General features: G+C 45.5%; 1 long non-coding RNA gene and 1 pseudogene across 1 annotated transcript; both read right to left on the reverse strand.

Moving 5' to 3' along the window:
* Positions 1–27992, reverse strand: part of LOC129053127 (RNA-binding motif protein, Y chromosome, family 1 member F/J-like) — a 366013-nt pseudogene that overhangs the window by 111245 nt on the left and 226776 nt on the right.
* Positions 11208–15800, reverse strand: LOC129053411 (uncharacterized). The gene is made up of 3 exons (XR_008518283.1): positions 15639–15800; positions 13169–13330; positions 11208–12483 (listed from the first exon to the last, which is right to left on the reverse strand). It is a non-coding gene; the product is annotated as an uncharacterized LOC129053411 (long non-coding RNA).

Below are 27992 nucleotides of genomic sequence, written 5' to 3' on the forward strand. Positions count from 1 at the left end.
GACCCCTCAAAAACACACCAGACTATATTCCAATCCCCATGGGACCTGATTCTTGCAGGCAGCCTCTTTCAAAAATGGGGTCAGAAGAGTAGTTTTCAGTAACCACCTCAGAGTCTCGAAATGCCTCACCCTGAAGGGGGCCCTCAGGTGGAGACTTTTAGGATCCCACAGTACCTTATCATAGGTAGCCTTTTTTCTGACACCAAACATTCTCTGCCTGTACCATTTTCTTCTGCTTAGGCAGTCTGACAGCTTTGACAGCTGGGTGCCAGAGCCGACTTCATGAATGTGCATGTGCTTGTCTCAGGGCACCAGGCCTGAGCTGTGGTCTCTGGCTAGAGTCACAGTGAATGCCACCTTTGCCTAGTGACAACTACCTGCAGCTTGGCAGAAAAGGAGACCTCGGTGGAGATGCTTTGGTGGTGGACTTTCCCCTCTCTTCTCTGTGGGATCCAAGGAATAGTCCCATGATGCTAGGAGAGGGCAGATGTGAGCCAGCCTGAAGAAATGTCAAGAAGAGCCCCAGAAATAAACCAAGAAATCCCTATGCATACAAAAAATCTGCATGATGCTGCATGCTGGCCTAGAGGTTGTAGGGTCAATCTTTTTGAAACTTGCCCCACTGTGATTTCTAGGTACAGCCTAACTGTGTTCCCCAGGTTTGCTCTCTCTCAGTGGGGGCTTTCTGCAGAACCAGGCAGCATCAGAAGCTGCCAGGCTGTGTTTCTGTGGGAGTGTTTTGCAAGTGTTGGATGTCTTCATGTGTTTGGGGCTTGGTGTGTGTGTGTGTGTGTGCGTGCATGCGTGCATATGTGTGTGTGCCTGTAAGTGGAGTCTGCTTAAAGGAGGATGGCTAATGAATTTCAGCACTTATTTTTTGGGTCTCAAAACCTTTTGGTGGCCTCTCTGTGTGGCTCTGCTTGGGCTCTGGAGTTCCATGTTCTCTGGATTATTAATCCACAGTGAATTGGAAGGTTGGCTGATACCCACAGGCATCCAAGTCACCTCACCCTGCAAGAAAATTGACTCTTCTAGAAAGAAGAGGGCACACCACACCAAAAAAGAGACATCTCCCAGTGTTTTATTTTCCTGTGGCCAACCCACAGACAGACACTAGCAGTCCTGTCTGCAGGTCTCCTTCAAAGTACCTCGAAATCGGTTCCCAGCCCAGGAGGTGCTTCACATCATGAGGAAACATTCCTCCATCATTTTGGGATTTCCTTCTGGGACACAGAGTGTGAGTAGCAATAAAGTCAGATAGGAGTGAAGATACAATCTGATGAGGAGTAAATGGGGTTCCGCAACTTCACCTGCAAAAAAAATGACATGACACAGAAGGTGTTTCCAACACCATCACCACATTCTTTTAATTGCACAAGCAGTCTGTACAATGACCTGGTGTTCAGGTGGATCCCCCCAATGTGTCAGGAAAAGTTGGAGTGCAAATTGGGGCTGTTCCGGCAAACTCCCAATTTGAGGGTTTTCATACCCAGAGTCAAATGGCAGTGGAAAGGTTTGTTGTTGAATGGGATGTGGCCTCCACACTTGTCTCTTCTTTTCCTGACTTCCATGTTCCTTGTCAGCCTACAGTTTCCTGAGTCTGGTTTAATCACTTGCACACTAAAGGTTTCCCCCTGCATGGAGAATGACCCTCATAGGAATCCACTGCGTGAGTGTTTCCTTCTAAACACTGTTATATTTTAATGACTGGGCAGCTTTGATACTTTTAAAATCGTAAATTGCCATTACTGCCACCAACAAGGAAACTCACCATACTATATTCCAATCTCCTTGGGACCAGATTATTGCACACAGCCTCTTTTGGAAATGAAGTCAGAAGAGCAGTTTCCAGCCACCACTTCACAGTCCCGGAACACTTCATACTCCAGTGGGACCCAACCGCAGAGATGACAAGAAGTGGCCCTAAGTTCGAGACATTTAGAGTACCACAGTGTGTTATCTCAGAGAGCCTTTTTCTCATTATGAAGCTGGCTCTACTTGTACCATTTTCCTCTGCCTAGGCTGACAGGTCTTACAGCTGTGTGCATGAACCATCCTCGCAAATGCATATTCACTAGTCTCAGGGCACAAGGCCTTAGCTTTGAGCTCTGGCTAGCATCACAATGAATGCCACAGTTGCCTAAGTCTAGGCATCTTGGCAGAAAAGGGGACTACCATGGAGGTGTGGGTCCTTGAGATAGTCCCATGAACCTAGAAGGGGGCAGACATGAACAAGCCTGAAGAAACATCAAGCAGAGCTTCAGAAATAAACCACAAAATCCACAGGGATGTAAAAGGATCTTCAGGATGCCTCAGGCATGCCTAGATGTTGTAGGGGTGAGTCTTTTGAAACCTACCTCACTGTTTTTTGAAGGGTTTTTGCATCTCTATTTCCTTCAGTTCTGCTCTGATCTTAGTTATTTCTTGCCTTCTGCTAGCTTTTGAATGTGTTTGCTCTTGCTTCTCTAGTTCTTTTAATTGTGATGTTAGGGTGTCAATTTTAGATCTTTCCTGCTTTCTCTTGTAGGCATTTAGTGCTATAAATTTCCATCTACACACTGCTTTGAATTCAGGAGCTGGTTTTTTGAAAAGATCAACAAAATTGATAGACCACTAGCAAGACTAATAAAGAAGAAAAGAGAGAAGAATCAAATAGATGCAATAAAAAATGACAAAGGGGATATCACCATGGATCCCACAGAAATACAAACTACCATCAAAGAATACCATAAACACCTCTACAAAAATAAACTAGAAAATCTAGAAGAAATGGATAAATTCCTTGACACATACACCCTCCCAAGACTAAACCAGGAAGAAGTTGAATCTCTGAATAGACCAATAATAGGCTCTGAAATTGAGGCAATAATTAATAGCTTACCAACCAAAAGACATCCAGGACCAGATGGATTCACAGCTGAATCCTACCAGAGTTACAAGGAGGAGCTGGTACCATTCCTTCTGAAACTATTCCAATCAATAGAAAAAGAGGGAATCCTCCCTAATTCATTTTCTGAGGCCAGCATCATCCTGATACCCAAGCCTGGCAGAGACACAACAAAAAAAAGAGAATTTTTGTCCAATATCCTTGATGAACATTGATGAAAAATCCTCAATAAAATACTGGGAAACTGAATCCAGCAGCACATCAAAAAGCTTATCCACCATGATCAGAGAGGCTTCATCCCTGGGATGCAAGGCTGGTTCAACATATGCAAATCTATAAACATAATCCAGCACATAAACAGAACCAAAGATGAAAACCACATGATTATCTCAATAGATGCAGAAAAGGCCTTTGACAAAATTCAACAACCTTCATGCTAAAAACTCTCAATAAATTAGGTATGGATGGGACGTATCTCCAAATAATAAGAGCTATCTATGACAAACCCACAGCCAGTATCACACTGAATGGGCAAAAACTGGAAGCATTCCCTTTGAAAACTGGCACAAGACAGGGATGCCTTCTCTCATCACTCCTATTCAACATAGTGTTGGGAGTTCTGGCCAGGGCAGTCAGGCAGGAGAATGAAATAAAGGACACTCAATTAGGAAAAGAGGAAGTCAAATTGTCGCTATTTGCAGATGACATGATTCTATATCTAGAAAGCCCCATCATCCCAGGCCAAAATCTCCTTAAGCTGATCAGCAAGTTCAGCAAAGTCTCAGGATACAAAATCAATGTGCAAAAATCACAAGCATTCTTATACACGAATAACAGACAAACAGAGAGCCAAATCATGAGTGAACTCCCATTCACAATTGCTTCAAAAAAATAAAATACCTAGGAATCCAACTTACAAGGGATGTGAAGGACATCTTCAAGGAGAACTACAAACCACTGCTCAATGAAATAAAAGAGGATACAAACAAATGGAAGAACATTCCATGCTCATGGGTAGGAATAATCAATATCATGAAAATGGCCATAATGTCCAAGGTAATTTACAGATTCAATGCCATCCCCATCAAGCTACCAATGACTTTCCTCACAGAATTGGAAAAAACTACTTTAAAGTTCATATGGAACAAAACAAGGGCCTGCATTGCCAAGTCAATACTAAGCCAAAAAAAAAAAAAACAAAGCTGGAGGCATCACGGTATCTGACTTCAAATTATACTACAAGACTACAGTAACCAAAACAGCATGATACTGGTACCAAAACAGAGATATACACCAATGGAACAGAACAGAGCCCCCAGAAATGATGCCACACATCTACAACTATCTGATCTTTGACAAAACTGACAGAAACAAGCAATGGGGAAAGAATTCCCTATTTAATAAATGGTGCTGGGAAAACTGGCTAGCCATATGTAGAAAGCTGAAACTGGATCCCTTCCTTACACCTTCTACAAAAATTAATTCAAGATGGATTAAAGACTTACATGTTAGACCTAAAACCATAAAAAGCCTAGAAGAAAACCTAGGCAATACTATTCAGGACATAGGCATGGGCAAGGACTTCATGTCTAAAACACCAAAAGCAATGGCAACAAAAGCCAAAATTGACAAAGGGAATCTAATTAAACTAAAGAGCTTCTGCACAGCAAAAGAAGCCACCATCAGCATGAACAGGCAACCTACAAAATGGGAGAAAATTTTTGCAACCTACTCATCTGACAAAGGGTTAATATCTACAATGAACTCTACAATTTTACATTGTAGAATCTACAATGAACCCAAATAAATTTACAAGAAAAAAACAAACAACCCCATCAACAAGTGGGTAAAGGACACAAACAGACACTTCTAAAAAGAAGATGTTTATGCAGCCAAGAAACACATGAAAAAATGCTCATCATCACTGGCCATCAGAGAAATGCAAATCAAAACCACAATGAGATACCATCTCACACCAGTTAGAATGGCGATCATTAAAAAGTCAGGAAACAGCAGGTGCTGGGAGGATGTGGAGAAAGAAGAACACTTACACTGTTGGTGGGACTGTAAACTAGTTCAACCATTGTGGAAGTCGGTGTGGCAGTTCCTTAGGGATCTAGAACTAGAAATACCATTTGACCCAGCCATCCCATTACTGGGTATATACCCAAAGGATTATAAATCATGCTGCTATAAAGACACATGCACACATATGTTTATTGTGGTACTATTCACAATAGCAAAGACTTGGAACCAACCCAAGTGTCCAACAATGATAGACTGGATTAAGAAAATGTGGCCCATATACACCATGGAATACTATGCAGCCATAAAAAAGGATGAGTTCATGTCTTTGTAGGGACATGGATGAAGATGGAAACCATTATTCTCAGCAAACTATCACAAGGACAAAAAACCAAACACTGTATGTTCTCACTGGTAGGTAGGAATTGAACAATGAGAACACATGGACACAGGAAGAGGAACATTACACACCATGGACTGTTGTGGGGTGTGGGGAGTGGGGAGGGATAACATTGGGAGATATACCTAATGCTAAATGACGAGTTGATGGGTGCAGCACACCAATATGGCACATGTATACATATGTAACAAACCTGCACATTGTGCACATGTACCCTAAAATTTAAAGTATAATAAAAAAAAGGAAACCTACCCCACTGCGATTTCTAGATACAGCCTACCTGTGTTCCCCAAAGTTGCTCTCTTTCAGAGACTCCTATCTTTTGTTGGCCTGTCTGTGTGGCTCTGCTGGAGCTGCAGGGCCCCATGTTCTCTATTTTTCTGTTGATCATGAATCCATGGTGAACTGGGAGGAGGCCTGAGACCCCCCGGCATCCAAATTACTTCCCCTTGAAAAAAAGGCCCTCTCTAGAAAGAAGAGGAGCACACCACACACACACAAACAAACATCCCAGTGTTTTCTCATCCTGCAGCCAACTCTGGGAGAGACACTAGTTGTCCTGTCTTCAGGGCCCCTTGAATTTACCTCGAATTTGATCAGATGCTTCATGTCATGAAGGGACACACTTCCATTGTCTTGGGATTTCATCCTGTGAAATAGAATGTGAGCAGCAATAAGGTCAGATAGGGGTGAGTATATAATCTGCTGAGGGATGGATGGAGTCCCACAATTTCACCTGCAAAGAAAAAAAAAAAAGAACACAGGTGACACAGATGGCACTTCCAAAACATCCCCACATTCCCTTAATTGCATCAGCTGTCCACACCATGTCCTGGTTTCAGGTGGAATTACTCCAACCTTCAAGGGACACTTGGTATACAAATTGGGGCCATTCTGGCAAACTCGTCTTATGAGGGCTTTCATATCTCAGCCAAATGGGGGTGGAGTGCATTGATGCTGTGTGCGATGTGACCCCAAGACTTGCCTCTTCTTCTCCCGACTTCCATGTTCATCATTGGCCAAGGGTTTACTGTGACTGGCTCAGTGACTTCCACACTAAACATTTCCCAGTTCACAGAGAATGACCCTCATGGGAATCCATTGCATGAGTGTTTCCTTCTAAACAGTCATGTTTTAATGACTGGGCTTCTTAGATACTTTTAAAACAATAAATTCCCATCACAGCTGTCAACAAGAAAACTCTTGTTCTCCCTCTTCTATTGGAGGGCTGCATGATTCCTGAAGAATGAAAGTCAGGCCGCCATGCCTGGCTGTTGCCCAGTAATGTAGCCTTTGTTTCATCTCATCTGCACTGCCTTCTGATTGTGGAAGTGATTTATTTTTGGTGAATATATTATTATTGCTGCTGGATTGGACTGCTTTTCACCACAAATTATTTGGCTGCCTGGGATTTCATAAAGCAAAAAGGTCTTCGGGTAGGCTGGCTGCATTATAGGTTTTGGGTCATTTTCTCATTGTGGTGACTGAGGTTGTTTGCACTTTGCAGCAGGCTTTTGGGTCCTCTGACAGGAAATATTGAACATTTCTTGGGCTCCAGCACAAGGCAGCCCATTCTCTCTGGTGAACATTAAGTTTTCTTTGCTTTCATGTTGAATCCACAGTGCCCCTCTACAGCACCACTCGACACTCTTGTCAGGCTTGCCATTGCCACAGGCAACCTCTGAGACATGGTCTCAATTTTTATCTGCACCCATGAGAGGCCAGTCCAAAGTACTGCTTTACATTAGACTTGGCTTTTTCATGATTCCTTCCTTTCCCAAAGAATCCCTGCAAGGCCCAGGATGAAGGGAGACAGTGAGGTCAAAAGCCTGGCCATCTTTAACTGACACCTGCCTCTGGGGTCTAAGGTATGATTCTATCACCAAAACACCCCTCAACAATACACCAGAATATATTCCAATCCCCATCCTATTCGATTCTGGCACACAGCCTCCTATGGGAAGGAAGCTGGAAGAGTGGATTCCAGCGACAACCTCATAGTCTTGAAATGCATCCTCCTCCAGTGGGATATGACAACAGAGGCTGCCTGAAGGGTCCCTGAGGTTGAGACTTTTGGAGTCCCACAGTGGGTTTTCACAGGCAGCATTTTTTCTGATAGTAGGATGGCTCTGCCTCTACCATTTTTCTCTGCTTAGCCAGACTGACAGCTCTGAGAGCTGGGCGCCCGAGCCTGCTTTGTGAATCCACATGCACTAGTCTCCAGGTCAGATTGTGAGCTCTGGCTAGCATCACAAAGAATATCACCATTGTCTAGCCACAAGTCCCTGCCTCCTGGCAGAGACAGAGACCTCCATCGAGGTTTGCCCATTGTGGATTGTCACCTGTCTTCTCTGCGGAATCTGTGGGATAGTCCCATGATCCTAGGAGATTTCAGATGAGAGCCAGTGTGAGGAAACATAAGCACAGTCCCAGGAATAAACTGCAAAATCTTTAGGAGTCCAAAAGGATCTGCAGGATACCTCAGGCCTGCCTAGACATTGTAGGTGTGAGTCTTTTTGAAACTTGCCCCACTCTGATGTCTAGTTACAGCTCACCTGTTTTCCCCAGGGTTGCTCTATGCCAAGTGTGGCTTCCTGCAGAACCACACAGACTCAGAGGCTGCCAGACTGTGTGTTTCTGTGGGAGTGTTGTGAGTGTTGGAAGTCTGCATATGTGTGTGGCATCATGTGATTGTGTGTCTCTGTTGTGTTTGTGCTTGGATGTGCAGTCTGCTTAAAGAAATGTGGCTATCACACTTCACTGCTTCATTTTCTGTGCCTCCAAACCTTCTGTTTGGCCTTTATACGTGGCTCTGCTTGGCTTGCGGGGCTCCATGTTTTTAAATTTTCTGTGTATCATGAATCCACAGTGAATTGGGAGGCAGGCAGAGATCCACTGGCATCCAAATCACCTCTCCCTGAAAAAAGAATCCACTCTTCTAGAAAGAAGAAAAGCACACACCACAAAAAGTAGACAAATGGACATCTGCCACTGTTTCATTGCCCTGTGTCCAACCCAGGGAGAGGCACTAGCAGTCCTGTCTGCAGGTGCCCTTGAATTTACCATGAATTCGGTTTCCAGCCATGCAGGTGCTTCAAATCATGAAGGGGTGCTTCTCCATTGTCTTGGGTTTTCATCCTGGGACATTGATTATGAGAAGGAATAAGGTGAGATCGGAGTGAGGATACAATTAGATGAGGGGTGGAAGGGGTCCCACAACTTCCCCTGCAATAAAAATGAAGACAATTGATGCAGGAAGTGCTTCTACCTCTGTACTCACATTTAATTAATTGCACAAACAGTCCACACCATGGCCCAATGTTCAGGTGGGAGTTCTGCAACATTCAAGGAACATTGGGAGTGCCAATTGGGACCATCCTGGCAAACTCTTGACTTGAGGTCTTTCATACAAGGAGCCAAATGGGAGTGCAATGTATTGATGCTGGGTGGCATGTGGCCTCCACACTTGCTTCTTCGTTTCCTAACTTCTGTGTTCCTCATCGGCCTAGGGTTTTCTGTGTCTGGGTCAACAACTTCTACACTAAACATTTCCCAGTTCATGAAGAATGACCCTCATTGGAATCCATTGCGTGAGTGTTTGTTTCTAAACACTGTCACATTTTAATGACTGTGCAACTTTAATATTTTTAAAACCGTAAATTTGTGTTACAGCCACCAACAAAGAAACTCTTCTTCTCCCACTTGTATCAGAAAGCTGCGTGATTTCTGAAGGATAAGAAGCAGGCAAACACGCTTAGCTTTTTCCTGGTAATCTAGTCTCTGTTTTATTTCATCTGCACAGCCGTCTCATTGTGGGGAGGCTCTTTCTTTTGGTTGTTCCTGGATGGGACTCCCTCTCTCTACAGTTTAATTAGCTGCCAGGGATATTAGAGAGCAAAATGGACTTTGTGTAGGCTGGACAGCCTCCACATTGTGGTTGTTGTCTCTTTCTGGGGGCTGAGGTTGTTTGCCGTTTGTAGGAGGCTTTTGGGTCCTCAGATAGGAATCATTGAACATTGCTTGTACTCCAGCACAAGGCAGCTCGTTCTCTCATGCGAGCCTAGATTTTTCTTTGCTTTCATGGTGGATCCACAGTGTCCCCCAACAGTACTACCGCACATACTATTCACCCTTGCCATTACCACAGATGACATCTGAGACACTGTCTCAACGTCATCTGCACCCATGAGAGGCCAGTCTGTGGTGTAAGAATAGGTAAAGTTCTGCTTCTGGGGTTTCAAGTATGATTTTTTTACCCAAAAAACCCTCAACAAAGTCTGATTCTATCACCCAAAAACCCCTCAAAAGTGTGCCAGACTATAAGCCAATTTCCATGGGACCTGATTCTGGCACACATCCTCTTTCAGGAATGGAGTCAGAATAGCAGTTTCCAGAGACCACCTCACAATCTCAAAATGCCTTCTCCTCCAGTGGGACCCGATCCCAGAGATGGATGAAGGGGCCCAGAGATGGAGACTTTTTTGGGTCCAGCAATGGGTTTTCACAGGCTGCTTTTTTTCTGATACCAGGCAGGTTCTGCATGTACCATTTTCCTTGGTTAGGCAGGCTAACAGCTCTCACAGCCAGCTGTGTGAACCTAACTCATGAATGTGCTTGCACTAGTCTCAGGGCACCAGGCCTGATTGTGAGCTCTTTTGAGCATCACAATGAATGTTATCATTGCCTAGCAAAAAGGCCCTGAGGCTTGGTGGAAAAAGGAGACCTTCATGGGGGTGCATCTGCAGTGGACTCTGCTTTTATTCTCTGTGGGATCCACGACATAGTCCCACGATCCTAGGAGAGGGCAGAAGTGGATTCCTCAGGCCTGCCTAGACATTGTAGGGGTGTGTTTTTGAAACTTGCCCCACTGTGATTTCTAGTTACAGCCCCCCTTGTGTTGTGCATTGTTGCTCTATGCCATGTGGGGTTTCCTGCAGAACCGCGCAGCTTCAGGAGATGCCAGGCTGTATGTTTCTGTGGGAGTGTTGCAAATGTTGTAAATTTGCATGTGTGTGTGGCATTGTGTGTTTGTGTGTGCGTGCATGTGTGTGTCTGTTAAGTGGAGTCTGCTTAAAGGAATGTGGCTATTGCACTGTAGCATTTTTTTTGAGTCTCCAAAAATTTTGGTGGCCTGTCTCTGCTGCTTTACTTGGGATGTGTGTTCTTTATTTTTCTGTGGATCATGAATCCACAGTTAAATGAGAGGCTGGCTGTGACCTGCCAGGGTCCAAGTCCCCTCCTCCTGCAAAAGTGTCACTCTTCAGGAAAGAATAGGAGGAAACCACACCTAAGAACAGACATCACAATGTTTTTCTTTGTTCTGTGGTCACCCCAGGGAGAGACAATAGCAGTGCTGTTCACAGACCCTTTGAATTTACCTAGAATTTGGTTCCCAGGAGAGCAGGTTCTACATGTCATGAGGGGCAACTCCTCCATTGTTTTGGGATTTTTTTTTCTGGAACAGAGAGTGTGAGCAGCAATAAGGACAGATAGGGGTAAGGATACAATCTGCTGAGGGGTGTGTGGGGTCCCACACCTTAGCCTGCAAAAAAGTTGAAAACAGATGACACAGAAGGTGTTTCCAACTGCATCCCCAAATTCTCTTAGTTGCACAAGCAGTCCACACCATCCCTGTTGTTCAGGTAGGAGTACTCCAACATTCAGGGAATATTTGGAGTGCAAACTGGGGCCATCCTCACAAACTCCCGATTTGAGGGCTTTTATATCTGAAGCATAATGGGACGGCAAAGGATAGATGGTGGGTGGGATGTGACCTCCACACTTGCCTCTTGTTTTCTTGACCTCCATGTTCCTTGTCAGCATAGGGTTTCCTTGGTCTGGCTCAATGTCTTCCAAACTAAATGTTTCCCAGTTCATGGAGGATGACCGTCATGGGAATCCACTGAGTGAATGTTTTCTTTTAAACACTATCACATTTCAATGACTAGACAGTTGTGATACTTTTAGAACTGTAAATTCCCATTGCAGCCACCAACAAGGAAACTCTTGTTCTCCCACTTCTATCTGAGGGCTACACAGTTTCTCTAGGATGGAAGCAGGCAGCCATTTCTGTCTTTTGTCTGGAAATCTAGACTCTATTTCATTTCATCTATATGTCCTTTCTCATTGTGGAGGGGATCTTTCACTGGGCTGTTTCTGGGTGGGAGTGCTGCTCACCACAAATCTTTTGGCTGTCAGGGATTTCAAAAGCAAAAGGAAATTTAGGTAGGCTGGCTGAGCTCCAGCTTGTGAGTCACGATCTCATTGTTGCAGCTGATGCTGTTTGCAATTTGCAGGAGGCTTTAGGGTCCTGTGACAGAAATCTTTGAATGTTGCTTGGACTCCAGCACAAGTCAGGTGGTTCTCTCAGGTGGGCCTTGATTTTTCTTTGCTTTCATCTTGGGTCCACAGCGCCCCTCAACAGCACTAATGGAAACCCTTTTTAGGCTTGCAAACATCACAGACGGGCTCTGAGACACTGTCTTAACCTTATCTGAATCCATTAGGGTTCAGTTCGAGGTCAGAGAACACTGTTCTACCGTGGACTTGCTTTTTTCGTGGTTCCTTCCTTTCCCAGAGAGCTGCTGCAAGACCCAGCATGAAGGGAGGCAGTGAGGTCAAGAGCCTAGCCATCTTTTGCTGACACCCACTTCTGGTCTCTCAGGTATGATTCCGCCACCCAAAGAGCCCTCAACAACTCACCAGACTATATTCTAATCTCCATTTGACCCGATTCTTGCACACAGCATCTTTCAGGAATGAAGTCAGAGTAACACTTTCCAAAGACCACCTCGTAGTCTCGAATCACCTCCTTCTCCAGTGGGACCCGGCCACAGGAACAACTCGTAGAGGAACTACAGTTGAGACTTTTACGGTCCTGCATTGAGTTAATGTAGGCAGCATTTTTTCAATACCATGCCGGCTCTTCCTGTACCTTTTTTTTCTTTTTTTTTTGTTTAGGCTGGCTGACAGGTCTGACAGCTCGTCGCGCAAGCCTGTGTACTCTTAGGCACAAGGACTGAGCTATGGGCTCCAGCTAGCATCACAATGAAGGACACCATTGCCTAGGGATAAGTCCCTGTGGCTTTGTGGAGAAGAACTCTGTGGAGGTGACTCAGCGGTGGACTCTCGCGTATCTTCTCTGTGGGATTCCCGCGATAGTTGCATGAGCCTAGGAGAGGGAAGAGGTGAGCCAGCCTGAAGAAAAGTCAAGCACAGCCCCAAGAATAAGCCACAAAATCTGTACGGATCCAAAAGAATCTGCAGGATTCCTCAAGCCTCCCAGACTTTGTCGAGGTGAGTCTTTTTAAAACTTACCGTACTGTAATTTCTAGGTACAGGCCGCCTCTGTTCCCCGGGATTGCTCTTTCAAAGGCAGGGCTTCCTGCAGAACCAAGAAGCCTAAAAGCTGCCGGGCTATGTGTTTTTGTGAGAGTGTTGTCAGTGTTGGAAATCTGCGTGTATGTGGTAGTGTGTATGTGTGATTGAGTGTGTGTGTGCCTGTAAGTGGAGTCTGCCTAAAGGAATGTGGCTAATGCACTGCAGTGATTCATTTTTCTTTCTTTCTTTTTTTTTTTTTTGAGTCTCCAAACATTTTAGTGGCCTGTATGTGTGGATCTGCTTGGGCTGCTGGGATCCGTGTTCTTTATTTTTCTGAGGATCATGAATCTGCAGTGCATTGGCAGGCTGGCTGAGAAACACCGCTGTCCAAATCACCTCCCTTTGTCAAAAAAGCCACCCTTGTAGAAGGAACAGAAGAACACTACACCCAAGAACAGAAATATACCAGTGTTTAATTGTCTTTCAGCCAACCCAGAGACACTATCATTCCTCTCTGCCAAGCCTATTAAATTTACCTCGTATTTGGTTCCCAGAGGAGTAGGTGCTTCACATCATCAGGGGGAACTTCTCCATTGTCTTGGGATTTCAGTCTGGGATAGAGACTTTGAACAGCAATAAGGTCAGACAGGGGTGGGGATACACTCTGGTGAGGGGTGGATGCCATGCTGCACTTTCACCTGCAAAAAAAAAAAAAAAAAAAGTTGAAGACAAGTTACACAGAAGTTGCTTCCAACTGCATCCCAGCATTCTCTTAGTTGCACAAGCAGCCCATACCATGGCCCTGTGTTCACATGGGAGTACTCCAACATGCAGGGGACATTTGGAGTACAAACTGGGGCCAGGCTGGCTAACTCCACGTATGAGGGCTTTCATACCTGGAGCCAAATGGGATTGGGAGGGATTGATGCTGGTGGTATGTGGCCTCCACACTTTCATCTTTGTATTCCCACTTCCATGTTTCTCATCGACTTAAGGTTTTCTGGGTCTGGATCTAAGTCTTCCACAATAAGCATTTACACTTCACAAGGACGATATCTTCATGGGAATCCATTGTGTGATTATTTCCTTCTAAGCACTCTCTCAGTTTAATGTCTGGGCAGCTGTGATACTTTTAAAACAATAAATTCCCATTCCAGTGGCCAACAAGGAAACTCTGTTTCTCCCACTTCTATCGGAAAGCAGCATGATTCCTGTAGGATGAGAAGGAGGCAGCCGTGTGTGGCTTTTTCTGGTAATCTAGGATCTGTTTTATTGGATCTGCCCATCCTTTCTCATTGTGGAGGGGTTCTTTCACTATGCTATAGCTGGATGGGACTGCCTGTTGCCAAAGATCTATTGGTTGCCAGGGGTTTCACGAAAAATAGAAACTTCAGGAAGGCTGGCTACACTCCAGGTTGTGGGTTGTTTTCTCATTGTGGAGGCTCAGGTGGTTTTCACTTTGTAGGAGGCTTCGGGTTCTCTGACAGGAATATTTGGACATTGCCTGGACTCCAGTGCAAGTAACCTCATTCAATCAGGGGAGTCTTGATTTTTCTTTCATTTCATGGGGGGTCCACAGTTATCTTCAACAGTGCTAATAGACATTCTTTTCAGGCTTACGATCACCACAGACAACCTTTGAGACACTGTCCCAACGTCATCTGCACCCATGAAAGGCCAGTTTGAGGTGTGAGAACACTGCTTCACACTGGATTTGCCTTTGTCGTGGTTCCTACCTTTTCCAGAGAGCCCTTGTGAGGCCCAAAATGAAGGGAGGCAGTGAGGCCAAGGCCCTGGCTATCTATCACTGTCATCTGCCTCTGGGGTCTCAGGTATGAGTCCATCATGCAAAGACCTCTCAACAACTCACCAGACTATATTTCAATACCCATGGGACCCAATTCCTGCACACAACCTCTTTTAGGAATGGAATCAGAAGGGCACTTTCCAGCTACCACCTCACAGTATCAAAATGTCTCCTCCTCCAGAGGGAATGACCAAGAGATGGCCCAAAGGTGCCCTAAGCTCAAAATTTTAGAGTCCCACAGTGAATTATCACAGGCAGCATTATTTCTGACACCAGGTCGTCTCTGCCCGTAACATTTTCCTCTGTTTAGGCAGGCTGACATCTCCTAGAGCCTGGCACAGCCAACTGCCTCATGAAGGGATACGTGCTAGTATCAGGGCACCAGGCATGAGATGTGAACTATGGCTAACATCACAATCAATGCCACCATTGACTAGTCACAAGTCCCTATGGCTTGGCGGAAAAGGAGAATTTCATGGAGGGGTGTTGGCATTGGACTTTCGCCTGTCATCTCTGTGGGATTCATGGCATAGTCCCATGATCCCAGGAGAGGGCAGAGGTGAGCCAGACTGAAAAAAACGTCAATCAGAGCCAGGAATAAGCCTTGAAATCCCTAAGGATCCAAAAAGATCTGCAGAATGCCTTAGGCCTGCCTAGACATTGTAGGGGTGAGTCTTTTGGAAACTTGCCCTACTGTGATTTCTAGGTAGAGCCTGTTTTCCCCATGGTTGCTCTCTCCCAGGTGGGGCTTCCTGCAGAACCACACAACCCAGAAATTGCAGGGCTGGGTTTTGCTGTGGGAGTGTTGGGAGTGCTAGATGTCTGCATGTGTGTGTGTGTGGCTTTGGGTGTTTGTTTTTGTGTGTGTGTGTGCCTGTATGTGGGGTCTGCTTAAAAAAATCTGGCTAATGCACTGTAGCACTTCATTTTTCAAGTCTCCCAACATTGTGGTGGCCTGTCGGTGTCACTCTGCTTTGGCTGCAGGGTTCAATGTTCTCTATTTTTCTGTGGATAATGAATCTGTTGTGAATTGGGAGGCTGGCAGAGATCGAAATCACCTTTCCCTGGAAAAACAGTCACTCTTCTAGAAAGAAGAGGAGCACACCACATTCAAGAACAGACATCTCCCAGTGTTTTTTAATCCTGCAGCCAACCCAGTGATAGACACTAGTACTGTCCACAGGGCCCCTTGAATTTACCTCGAATTCAGTTCCCAGCTGAACAGGTGCTTCACCTTGTACAGAGGCACTAATCCATCATCTTGAGGTTTCACTTTGGGTCAGAGAGTGTGAGCAGCAGTGAGGTCAGATAGGGGTAATGATACAGTCTGGTGACGGGTGGATGGGGTCCCGCGCCCTCACCTGAAAAAAGGTGAAGACAAATGACAAAGAAGTTATTTCCAACTGCATCCTTGTATTCCCTTAATATGACAAGCAGTCCACACCATGGCCCCATTTTCATGTGGGAGTACTCTAACATGCAGGGAACATTTGGAGTGCAAACTGGGGCCATCCTGGCAAACTCTCAATTTGAGGGCTTTCAAACATGGAGCCAAATGTGAGTGGGATGGATTGATACTGGGTGGGATGTAGCTTCCACACTTGCCTCTTCTTTTCCTGACTTCCATGTTCCTCGTTGGCCTAGGGTTTCCTTGGTCTGGCTCAATGTCTTCCAAACTCAACATTTCCCAGTTCATGGAAAATGACCCTCAGGGTATTCCATTGTGTGAGTATTTCCTCCTAAACACTATCATGTTTTAATGACTGGGCAGCAGTGGTACTTTTAAAACTGTAAATTCCTGCAACAGCCACAAACAAGGAAACTCTTGTTCTCCCACTTCTATAGAAAAGCTGCATGATTCCTGGAGGATGTTTTATTGTCCTGCAGCAAACCCAAAAAGCGACACTACCAGTCATGTTGCAGAGCTTCTTGAATTAACCTCAAATTTGGTTTCCAGCTGAGCAGGTGCTTCACGTCGTGAGAGGGCAATCCTCTGTCATCCTGGGATTTCATTCTAGGACACAGTTTGAGCAGCAATAAGGTCAGGTATGGGTGAGGATATAATCTGGTGAAGGGTAGATGGGGTCCCGCACCTTCACCGGCAGAAATGGTAAAAACAGATGACACAGAAGGTGCTTCCAACTGCATTTAAACATTCCCTTAATTGCAAAAGGATTCCACACCATGGCCCTGTGTTCTGGTGTCAGTACTCCAAGTTGCAGGAAACAATGTTAGTGCAAACTTTGGCAATGCTGGCAAATTCTCTATTGCAGGGCTTCTGTACTCGGAGCCAAGGGGGAGTGGGATGGAATGATGCTGTGTGGGATATGGCCTGGCCTAGACACTTGCCTCTTCTTTTCCTCACTTTCATGTTCTTCATTGGCCTAGAATTTCCTGGGTCTGGCGAAACATCCTTCACACTAAATGTTTCCCAGTTCACAGAGGATGGCCCTCATGGGAATGTATTTCATCAGTGTTTCCTTCTAAACACGGTCACGTTTTTAATGACAGAGCTGCTGTGATAATTTTAAAATCATAAATTCCCATTCCAGCCACCAACAGAGAAATTCTTTTCTTTTTTTTTCTTAGACAGAGTCTCACTCTGTTGCCCAGGCTGGAGTGCAGTGGCATGATCTCCACTTACTGCAAGCTCTGCCTCCTGGGTTGGCACCATTCTCCTTCCTCAGCCTCCTGAGTAGCTGGGACTACAGGTGCCTTCCACCATGCCTGGCTACATTTTATATTTTTAGTAGAGATGGGGTTTCACCATTTTAGCCAGAATGGTCTCATTCTCTTGACCTTATGATCCTCCCACCTCAGTCTCCCAAAGTTCTAGGATTACAGGCTTGAGCCACCACATCTGGCCCTTGGGAAACACTTTTTCTCCCACTTCTAACAAAAGGCTGTATAATTCCAGTATGATGAGAAGCAGACAGCAGTGTCTGGCTTTTTTCTGGTAATCTATGCTCTGTTTTATTTCATCTGCAAGTCCTTTCTCATTCTGGAGGGTGTATAGCATTGACTGTTGCTAGATAGGACTGTCTCTAAATACAGATTTTGCTGCCGCTGATTTCAGAAAGCAAAAATGACTTTGCATAGGCTGGCTGCCCTCCTGTGGCTCGTGGTCTCATTGTGAGAGCTGAGGTTGTGTGCAGTTCTCAGGAGACTTTTGGTTCCTCTGACAGGAATCTTTGAAAGTTTCTTGTACTCCAGATCAAGTCAGCTCCTTCTCTCAGGCAAGCCTTTATTTTTCTTTCCTTTCAGGCTGGGTCCACATTCCCCCTCAACAGCATTAGTGGACAACATTGTCAGACTTGCAATTTGCACAGACACCCTCTGTGAACATTTTTCAACATCATCTGCACCAGTGACAGGCCAGTTCGACATGTGAGAATACTGCTTGACTTTGGACCTGCCTTTGTCATGGTTCCCGTCTTTCTCATAGATCCCCTGCCAGGCCCAGGATGATAGGAGGCAATGAAGTCAAGGGCCCAGCCCACTTCACTGAAAGCTGCCTCTGGGGTCTCAGGTATGATTCCATCACAGAAAATCCCCTCAACAGCTCACCAGACTATATTCCAGTCTCCATGGGACCTGATTCTTGCACACAGCCTCTTTCAGGAATGAAGTCAGAAGAGCACTTTTCAGTGTACTCCTCACAGTTTGGAAAAGCCGCGTCCTTCAGCAGGTCCCAGCCACAGAGTCATCCTGAAGGGGCTCTAGCATCAATACTTTTAGGGTCCTGCAGTTGGTTATCACAGACAGACTTTTTCATGATAGCAGGCCATCTCTGTCTACATCAGCCTGCTTAGGCAAGCTGACAGCTCTGACAGCCAGGCGCCGAAATCTACCTGGCAAATGTGCATGCTCTAGTCTCAGTGCAAAAGGCCTGTTTGGGAATTCTGACTAGTGTCACAATAAATGCCGCCATTGCCTAATGACAAGTCTTTGCAGATTGAGGGAGGAAAACTCCATGTAGGGGCACTGGTAGTGGACTCTCATCTGTCTTCTATGTAAAATGCATGGGACAGTCCCATGATGCTAGAAGAGGGCAGACAGAAGCCAGCCTCAAGAAACCTCAAGGGCAGCCTCAGGAATAAACTGCAGCATTCCTAATGATTTAAAAGACATGTAGTATTTCTAATGCCTGCCTAGATGTTGCAGGGGTGAGTCATTTTGAAACTTGTCCCACAGTGATTTGTAGGTAAAGCCCACTTGTGTTCCTGGGGTGGCTGTCTCCCATGTGGGGCTTCCTGCAGAACCACAAAGCCTGAGAAGCTGCTGGGCTTTGTGTTTCTGTGAGAGTGTTGGTAGTGTTGCATATTTGCGTGTATGTGTGGCTGTGTGTGTGTGTGTGTGTCTGTAAGGGGAGTCTGCTTAAAGTAATGTTGCTAAAGCACGGCAGCCCCCCTTTTTTTAAGTCTTCCAACTTTTTAGTGGATTGTCTCAGGCTGAGGGGCTTTGTATTCTTTCTTTTTCTATGGATCATGAATCTGCAATGAAGTCTAAGGCAGGATGAGATCCACCAGGTAACAAACCACCTCCTTCTGCCAAAAAAAGCCACTTTTCTAGAAAGAAGAAGACCACACCACCCTCAAGAACAGAAATCTCCCAGTGTTTTATTGTTCTTCAGCGAACCTAGGGAGGGACACTAGCAGTCCTGTCTGCAGGGCTTTTTAAATGTACCTCGAATTCAGTTCCCAGCCAAGCAGGTGCTTCACATCGTGAAGGAGAACTCCTTCATCATCTTGGGATTTCATTCTGGAACAGAGAATGTCAGTAGCAATAAGGTCACAGAGAGATGAAGACACAATGTGGTGAGGGGTGGATGAGGACTTGCACCTTCACATGCAAAAAAGGTAAAGACAGAAGACAGAAAGTGCTTCACACTGCATCCCTGCATTCCCTTAATTGCACAGCAGTCCACACCATGGCCCATTGTTCAGGTGGGAGTACTACAAGGTGCAGGGAACATTTGGAGTGCAAACTGAAGCCATCTTGCAAGCTGCCGATTTGAGGGCTTTCATACTAGAGCCAAATGGGAGTACGATGAATTTATCCTGGTTTGGATATGGCATCCACACTTGCCTCTTTTTTTCCTGACTTCCGTGTTCCTCATCAGCCTAGGGTTTCCTGGGTCTGGCTCAATGTCTTCCACACTGAACATTTCCCCATACAGTGATTACAACCCTTATGAGAATCCATTGTTTGGATTCATATTAACTCACACAATGGATTCATATTAACACTCACACAATGGATTCATATTAACAATGTCACAATTTAATTACTTAGTGGCTGTGATACTTTTAAAACCATGATTTCCTATTATAGCTGCCATCAAGGAAACTCTTGTTTTACCACTTCTGTTGGAGGGCTGCACGATTTCTGTAGGGTGAGAAGCAGGCAGCCATATCTTGCTTTTGCCTGGCATTCTAGGCACTGTTCCATTTCATATGCACATCCTTTCTCATTGTGGAAGGGGTCTTTTACTGGACTGTTGCTGGATTATACTACCTCTCATTACAGATCTTTTGGCTGCCAGGGATTTCAGGGAGCAAAAGAAACTTTGGGTAGGCTGGCTGCAATCCAGGTTGTGAGCCATGGTGACGTCGTTGGGGCTGAGGTTTTTTGCACTTTACAGGAGGCTTTTGGGTCCTCTGACAGGGATCTTTGAACATTGCTTGGACTGCAGCACAAGACAGATCATTCTTTCAGGTGAGCATTGATTTTTCTTTGCTTTCATAAGGGCGAATGGCAAACCTTTCATAAGATATGTATAGTGCCCATCAACATCAGTACTTGCATTTTTCCCCCTGACTTCTATGTTTCTCATCAACTTAGGGTTTCCTGTTTCTGGCTGAATGACTTCCACACTAAATGTTTCCCAGTTCACAGAGAACGACCCTCCTGGGAATCCATTGCATGAGTGTTTCCTTCTAAACATTGTCACAATTTAAGGACTGGGAAGCTTTGATAGTTTTAAAATGGTAAATTCTTGTTACACCTGCCAACAAGGAATCTCTTGTTTTCCCACTTCTATCATAGGGTTGCATGATTCCTGTATGATGAGAAGAAGGCAGCCATGTCTGGCTTTTGCCTGATAGTCTAGCCTCTGTTTCATTTCATCTGCATGGACCTCTCATTGTGGAGGGGCCCTTTCACTGGGCTGTTGCTGGCTAGGACTGCCACTTGCCACAGATTATTTTGCTGCCAGGGATTTCAGAGAGTAAAAGGGACTTTGATAAACTGGCTGCACTCCATGTTGTGGATCATTTTCTTGTCGTAGAGGCTGCAGTTGTTTGCACTTTGCAGGAGGCTTTTGGTTTCAGACAGGAATCTTGAACATTGCCTGGACTCCAGCAAAGGCAGCTCATTCTTAGGTGAGCCTTGATTTTTCTTTGTTTTCTTGGGGAATCCGTAGTGTCCCCAAACAGCAGCACTGACACCATTTTCAAGCTTGCCATTACCACAGATGGCCTCTGAGACACTGTCTCAGCTACATCTGCACAAGTGAGAGGACAGTCCGAGATGTGAGAACACTGCTCCGCATTAGACTTGCCTTTGCCATGGTTCTTGCCTTTCATAGATAGCCCCTGCAAGGCTCAGAATGAAGGGAGGCATTGAGTTCAAGAGCCTAATCATCTTTTGCTGACATCCACCTCTGGCATTTCAGGTATGTTTCTGTCACCCAAAGAACACTCAGCAACACACCAGATTATATTCCAATCCACATGGGACCCAATTCTTGCACACACCCTCTTTTGCTAATGGAGTTAGAAGAGCAGTTTCTAGCGACCACCTCACAGTCGCAAAACACCTCTTCCTCCAGTGGGACGTGACCAAGGAAATGGCCAGCAGGGTCCCTGAGGTCAAGACATTCAGGGTCCTGCAGTGGGTTTTTATAGGCAGACTTTTTCCCGATACCAGGCTGGCTCTGCCTGTACCATTATCCCCTGCTGAGGCAGGCGGACAGCTCTGACAACATGGCTTGTGAGTCTGCTTCACAAATGCGCATGCACTAGTCTCAGGGCACCTGGTCTGATTGTGAGCTCTGTCTAGCATCACAATACATGTCACCATTGCCTAGCAAGAAGTATCTGCACCTTGGTGGAAAAGGAGACCTCCGTGGAGGTGCGTCAGTGGTGTCTTCTCGTCTGTCTTCTCTGTGAAATCCACGAATAGTCTCATGATCCTAGGAGATGGCAGATGTTAGCCAGCATGAAGGAACATCAGGCATAGCTACAGGAATAAACTGCAAAATCCTTAAGCATCCAAAATGATCTGCAAGATATCGTAGGCCTGCCTAGATATTGTAGGGGTGAGTCTTCTTGAAACTTGCCACACTGTGGTTTCTAGGTACAGCATGTCTATGTTCCTTGTGGTTGCTCTCTCCCAGGTGGGAATTCCTGCAGAGCTACACAGCCTCAGGCACTGCTGGGCTATGTTTTTCTGTGGGAGTGTTGCAACTGTTGGATATGTGTGTGTGTCATTGGGTGTTTGAGAATGTGTTTGTGACTGTAAGTGGAGTCGGCTTAAATAATGTGGCTAACACACTTCAGTGCTGCTGCTGCTTTTTTTTTCTTTTTTGAATGTTTCAATCTTTGTTGGCCTGTCTGTTGCTCTGCTTGTGCTGTGGTGCTCCGTGTTCTTTATTTTTCTGTGGATCATGAATCTGCAGTGAATTGGGAGGTAGGCCAAGACACGCAGGTGTCCAAATCAACTCCTCCTGAAAAAAAAAAAAAGCCACTCTTCTAGAAAGAAGAGGAGCACACCACAACAGAAACAGACATCTTGCAGTGTTTCACTGTCTCAACCTTATCTGCACAGTCCAAGGCCAGTCTGAGGTATGAGAATAACCTCAACTGCACAGCGAAAGACCAGTCGGAGGTATCAGAACACCCCTCCACCTTGGACTTGCCATTGTCGTGGTTTCTACCTTTCCCAGAGAGCTTCTGAGAGACCCAGGATGAAGGGATGCAGTGAGGTCAAGAGCCCAAACTTCTTTCACTGACATCCACCTCTAAGGTCTCAGGTATGATTCTATCACCCAAAGAACCCTCAACAACAAAACAGATTACATTCCAATTCTTATGGGACAAAATTATTGCATACAGCCTGTTTCAAAAATGGAGTCAGGAGGGCAGTTTCCAGTGAACAGGTTACTATCTCAAAATACCTCCTCCTGCAGTGGGACCTGACAATGGAGACAGCCCGAAGGGGCCCTGAGGTCGAGACATTTAGGGTCCCACAGTGGGTTTTCGCACACTGCCTTTTTATAAACAACAGTCCTACTCTGCCTATACCATTTTTCTCTGCTTAGGATGTCAGCTTGCTTAAACACAGGCAAAAGCATCTGCAGGATTTCTCAGGCCAGCCTAGATGTTGTAAGCATGAGTCTTTTGAAACTTGCCCAACTGTGATTTCTAGGTATAGCCAACTGGAGTTTCTTGTGGTTGCTCTCTCCCAGGATGGGATTCCTGCGGAATCACATAGCCTCAGGAGATGCTGAGCTGTGTTTTCCTGTGGGAGTGTTGTGAGTGTTGGATGTCTGCGTGTGTGTGTGGCATTGGGTGTGTGTGTGCACCTGTCAGTGGAGTGTGCTTGAAATTATGTGGCTAACCCACTTCAGCCCTTTTTCCTTCTTTTTTTTTTTTTAATCTCCCAACATTTCTGGTGGAGTATTTCGAGGATTGGATGTCTGCATGTTTGTGTGGCATCGTGTGTGTGTGTGTGTGTGTGTGTGACTGTAAGTGGAGTCTGCTTAAAGGAATATTACTTACGCACTTCAGTGCTTTCTGTTTTTGAGTCTTCCAACATTTTGGTGGCCTGTGTTTCTCTGCTTAGGCTGTGGGACTCCCTTCAGGTAGTGCTTCCCGCACAACAACACAGCCTCAGTAGCTGCTGGGCTGTGTATTTCTATGGAAGTATTGTGAGTGTAGGATGTCTGAATGTGTGTGTGGCATTGTGTGTTCAAAAAAAGCCACTCTTCCAAAAAGAAGAGGAGCACACCATGTCAAAAATAGACATCTCCTAGTGTTTCATTGCCATGAGGCCAACCCAGGCATAGACACTGTCAGTCCTGTCAGTCAATTGTCTGTTGGGCAATTTGAATTAACCTTGAATTTGGTTCCCAGCTGAGCAGGTGATTCACATCTTGTAGGGGGGTTACTCCTCCATCATCTTTTGATTTCATCATGGGACATACAGTATGAGCAGGAATCAAGTCAGATAGCGGTAAGGACAAAATCTGGTGAGGGGTGTATAAGGTTTTGCAACATCACCTGCAAAAAAAAAAAAAAAAAAAAAAAAAAAAACAAAACAAAATACAGATAAATGACACAGAAGCTGCTTCCAAGTAAATAGCCTGGTGTTCAGGTGGACATGCAGAGAACATTTTGAGAACAAACTGGGGCCATCCTGGCAAACTCTTAATGTGAGGGCTTTCATACCGGGAGCCAAATGAGAGTGTGATGGATTGATGCTGGGTGGGATGTGGCCACCATACTTGTGTCTTCTTTTCCTGACTTCCATGTTACTCTTTGGCCTAGGGTTTTCTGGGTCTGGTTCCACATCTTCTACACTAGAAGTTTCCCAGTTCACGGAGGATGACTCTTATGTGAATCCATTGCATCAGTGTTTCTTTCTAAACTCTGTCACATTTTAATGACTGGTCAATATGAGACTTTTAAAAGCATAAATTCCCATTACAACTGCCAATATGGAAACTTTTATTCTCCCTCTTTTATCAAAGGGCTGCATGATTCCTGTAGGATGAGAAGCAGGCAGCCGTGTTCTGCATTTCTGTTTCACTTTATCTGCCTGTCCTTTCTTGCTGTGGAGTGGATCTTTCATTGGCTCTTGCTGGATGGGACTGCCTCTTGCTATAGATCTTTTTACTGCCAGGAATTTTAGGAAGCCAAAAGGACTTTGTATATGCTGGCTATGCACCAGGTTATGAATCATGGTGTCCTTGTGGGGGCTGATATTGTTTGCACTTTGCAGGAGGCTTTTGGGTCCTCTGACAGGAATCTTTGAACTTTGCTTTTATTCCTGCACAAGTCAGCTTGTTCACTCAGGTGAACCTTCATTTTTCTTTGCTTTCATGGGGAGTCCACATTGCTCCTCATCAGCACTACTGGACACCATTTTCTGTCTTGCAATTGCCATGGACTGCCTTGGAGATACTCTCTCAAACACATCTGCATCCGTGAAAGGCCAGTCTGAGGTGTGAGAACAATGCTTTATCTGGGACTTGCTTTTGTTGTGGTTCCTGTATTTCCCAGAGAGCCCCTGTGAGTCCCAGGATGAAGGGAGGCAGTGAGGTCAAGGGCCCAGCCGTCTTTCACTGATACCCACCTCTTGGGTCTCAGTGATGATTCCATCACCCAGAGATGCCTCAAAAACTCACCAAGTGGTATTTCAGTCCCCATGGGAATTAACGGTTGCACACATCCTCTTTTGGGAATGGAGGCAGAGGTGCAGATTGCAGTGACCCCTTCACAGTCTCAAAATGACTTCTCCTTCTGTGGAACCCAAACTTGGAGACTGCCCAAAAGGTCCCTATCGGTTATTGCAGGCAGCATTTTTCCCATTACCTGGCAGACTCTGCCTGTACTATTTTCCTCTGCTTAGGCAGGCTGACGGCTCTGAAGAGTGCCTGAGCCTGCCTCAGGAATGCACATGTGCTAGTCTCAGAGCACCAGGCCTGACTGAGCACTGGCTAGTGTCACAGTGAATGTCACTGCTGCCTTGTGACAAGTCCCTGTGGCTTGGCAGAGGAGACCCCCTTGGAGATGCATCAGCGATGGACTCTTGCCTGACTTCTTTGTGGTGTTCATGGGATTGTCCCATGATCCTAGAAAATGGCAGGCATGATCCAGCCTGAAGAAAAGTCAAGTACAGCTCCAGGAATAAACTGCAGAATCCCTCAGGATGCAAAAGGATATACAGGATTTCTCAGGCTTACCCAGAAGTTTGTAGGGTTGAGTCTCTTTGAAACTTGCACCACCGTGATTTCTAGGTACAGTTCCCCTGTGGGGTTGCTGTCTCCCAGGTTGGGATTCCTTCAGAACCACACTGCCTCAGGAGCTGCCAGTCTTTGCTTTTCTATGAGAGTGTTGCATGTGATGGATGGCTGTGTGTGTGTGTAACATTTTGTGTTTTTGTATGTGTGTATGTATGTGCCTGTAAGAGGAGTGTGCTTAAAATAATGTGCCTAACACACCTCAGCACTTCTTTCTTCTTTAGTCTGTCAACATTTCTGGTGGAGTGCTGTGAGTGTTGGATGTCTACGTGCATGTGGGTGGCATTGTGTGTTTGTATGTGTGTGTGTGAGAGAGACTGTAAGTGCAGTCTGCCTAAGGAATATTGCTAATGCACTTCAGTGTTTGCTGTATTTGCACCTCCCAATCTTTTGGTGGCTTTTCTGTATGGGTCTGCTTGGGCTGTGGGGCTCTCTCCCAGGTGGTGCTACAACAACACAGTCTAAGTAGTAGCTGGTTTGTATGTTTCTGTGGGAGTGTTGTGAATGTTGGATGTCTGAGTGTTTGTGTGGCATTGTGTGTGTGAGAAAAGCCACTCTTCTAGAAAGAAAAGGAGCACACCACACCAAAAATGAGACATCTCCCAGTGTTTCATTGTCTTGCAGCCAACCCAGGGAGAGACGCTAGCAGTCCTGTCCACAGGGCACATTGAATTAACCTCGAATTTGATTCCAAGCCAAGCAAGTAATTCATGTCTTGGGTGGGGGGGCTCTCAAATATCATCTTTGGATTTCATCCTGGTGCATAGAGTGTCAGCAGCAATAATGTCACATAGGAGTAAAGATGAATTCTGGGGAGGTGCATGGGATACCCCAACTGTACCTGTAAACAAAAAAAAGGAAGAAGACAGATGACACAGAGATTGTTTCCAGCTAAATAGCCTGGTGTTCAGGTGGACGTACTCCAATGTATGCAGAGTACACTGGGGCCATCCTGGCAAACTCCCACTGTGAGGGCTTTCATACCCAAAGACAAAGGAGAGGGTGATGGATTGATGCTGGGTGGAATGTAGCTGCCACACTTGCCTCTTCTTTTCCTGACTTTTATGATCCTCTTTGGCCTAAGGTTTCCTGGCCAAAGGAATACATGTTTCCTGGCTAAATGTATTCCACACTAAAAGTTTCCCAGTTCATGGAGGACGACTCTCTTGGGAATTCATTACGTGAGGGATTCTTTCTAAACTCTGTCACATTTTAATGACTGGGCAGCTGTGATACACTTAAGAGCATAAATTCCCATTACATCCACCAACATAGAAACTCATGTTTTTCCACTTTTATTGGACAACTGCATGATTCCTTTAGGATGAGAAGCAGGCAGCCATGTCTGCATTTGCCTGGTAATCTTGGCTCTGTTTCACTTCATCTGCAAGTCCTTTCTCACTGTGGAGTGGATATTTCACTGGCTTTTTCTGGATGGGACTGCCTCCTCCCTACAGATGTTTTGGCTGCCAGGAACTTCAGGAAGCCAAAAGGTCTTTGCATATGCTGGCTATGCTCCAGGTTTTGGGTCTTTGTCTCGTTGTGGAGGCTGATGTCGTTTGCTCTTTGTAGGAGGCTTTTGGGTCCTCTGACAAAAATCTTTGAATATTGTTTGGACTCCTGCCCAAGTCAGCTTATTTGCTCAGATGAGTCTTCATTTTTCTTTGCTTTCATGAGGGTTCCACGTTGCCCCTCATCAGCACTACTGGACACCCTTTTCTGGCTTGCATTCACCACGGACGGCCACTGAGAAACTGTTTCCACCTCACCTGCACCCGTGATGGGCCAGTTTAAGGTGTGAAAACAATGCTTTATCTTGGACTTTCTTTTGTCATGGTTCTTACCATTTCCCGAGAGCCCCTGTAAGGCCCAGTAACTTACCAGTCTGTATTACAATCCCCATAGGAATTGCCTCTTGCCCACAGTCTGTTTCCAGAATGGAGGCAGAGTATCTGATTGCAGCAACCACTTCATAATCTCAAAATGACTTCTCCTTCAGTGTAACTTGACCTCGGAGACTGCCCAAAACGGCCCTATGGTCTAGACGTCTTGGGTCCAGCAGTGGTTTATCACAGTGCCTGTTCTTTGTTCCTCTTTTTGGTCAGGCTGACAGCTCTGACAGCCAGGCCCCAAAACATGCCTCTTGAATGCAAAGGCACTGGTCTCAAGGCACAAAGACTGAGCTGTGAGTTTTGGTTAACATCACAGTGAATGCCACAATTTCCTAGAGACAAGTTCCTGCAGGTTGGCAGAGAAGAAGAACTTTTTACAAGTGCTATTGGTGATGAACTCTCACCTGTTTTCTCTGTGGGAATTACTGGATAGTCCCATGATTTTAGGAGAGGGCAGACATGAACCAGCCTGAAATAATGTCAATAAGGGCACTAGAAATAAACCATGAAATCCAGAAGGATCCAAAAGGATCTGCAAGATGCCTCAGTCCTGCCTGGGCACTGTATCCTCACCCATGTGAGTGAGTGAGGGGTGAGTCCTTTTGACACTTGCCCCACTGTGATGTCTAGGTACA

This window comes from Pongo abelii, chromosome Y, assembly GCF_028885655.2.
Source record: "Pongo abelii isolate AG06213 chromosome Y, NHGRI_mPonAbe1-v2.0_pri, whole genome shotgun sequence".
Lineage (NCBI taxonomy): Eukaryota > Metazoa > Chordata > Mammalia > Primates > Hominidae > Pongo > Pongo abelii.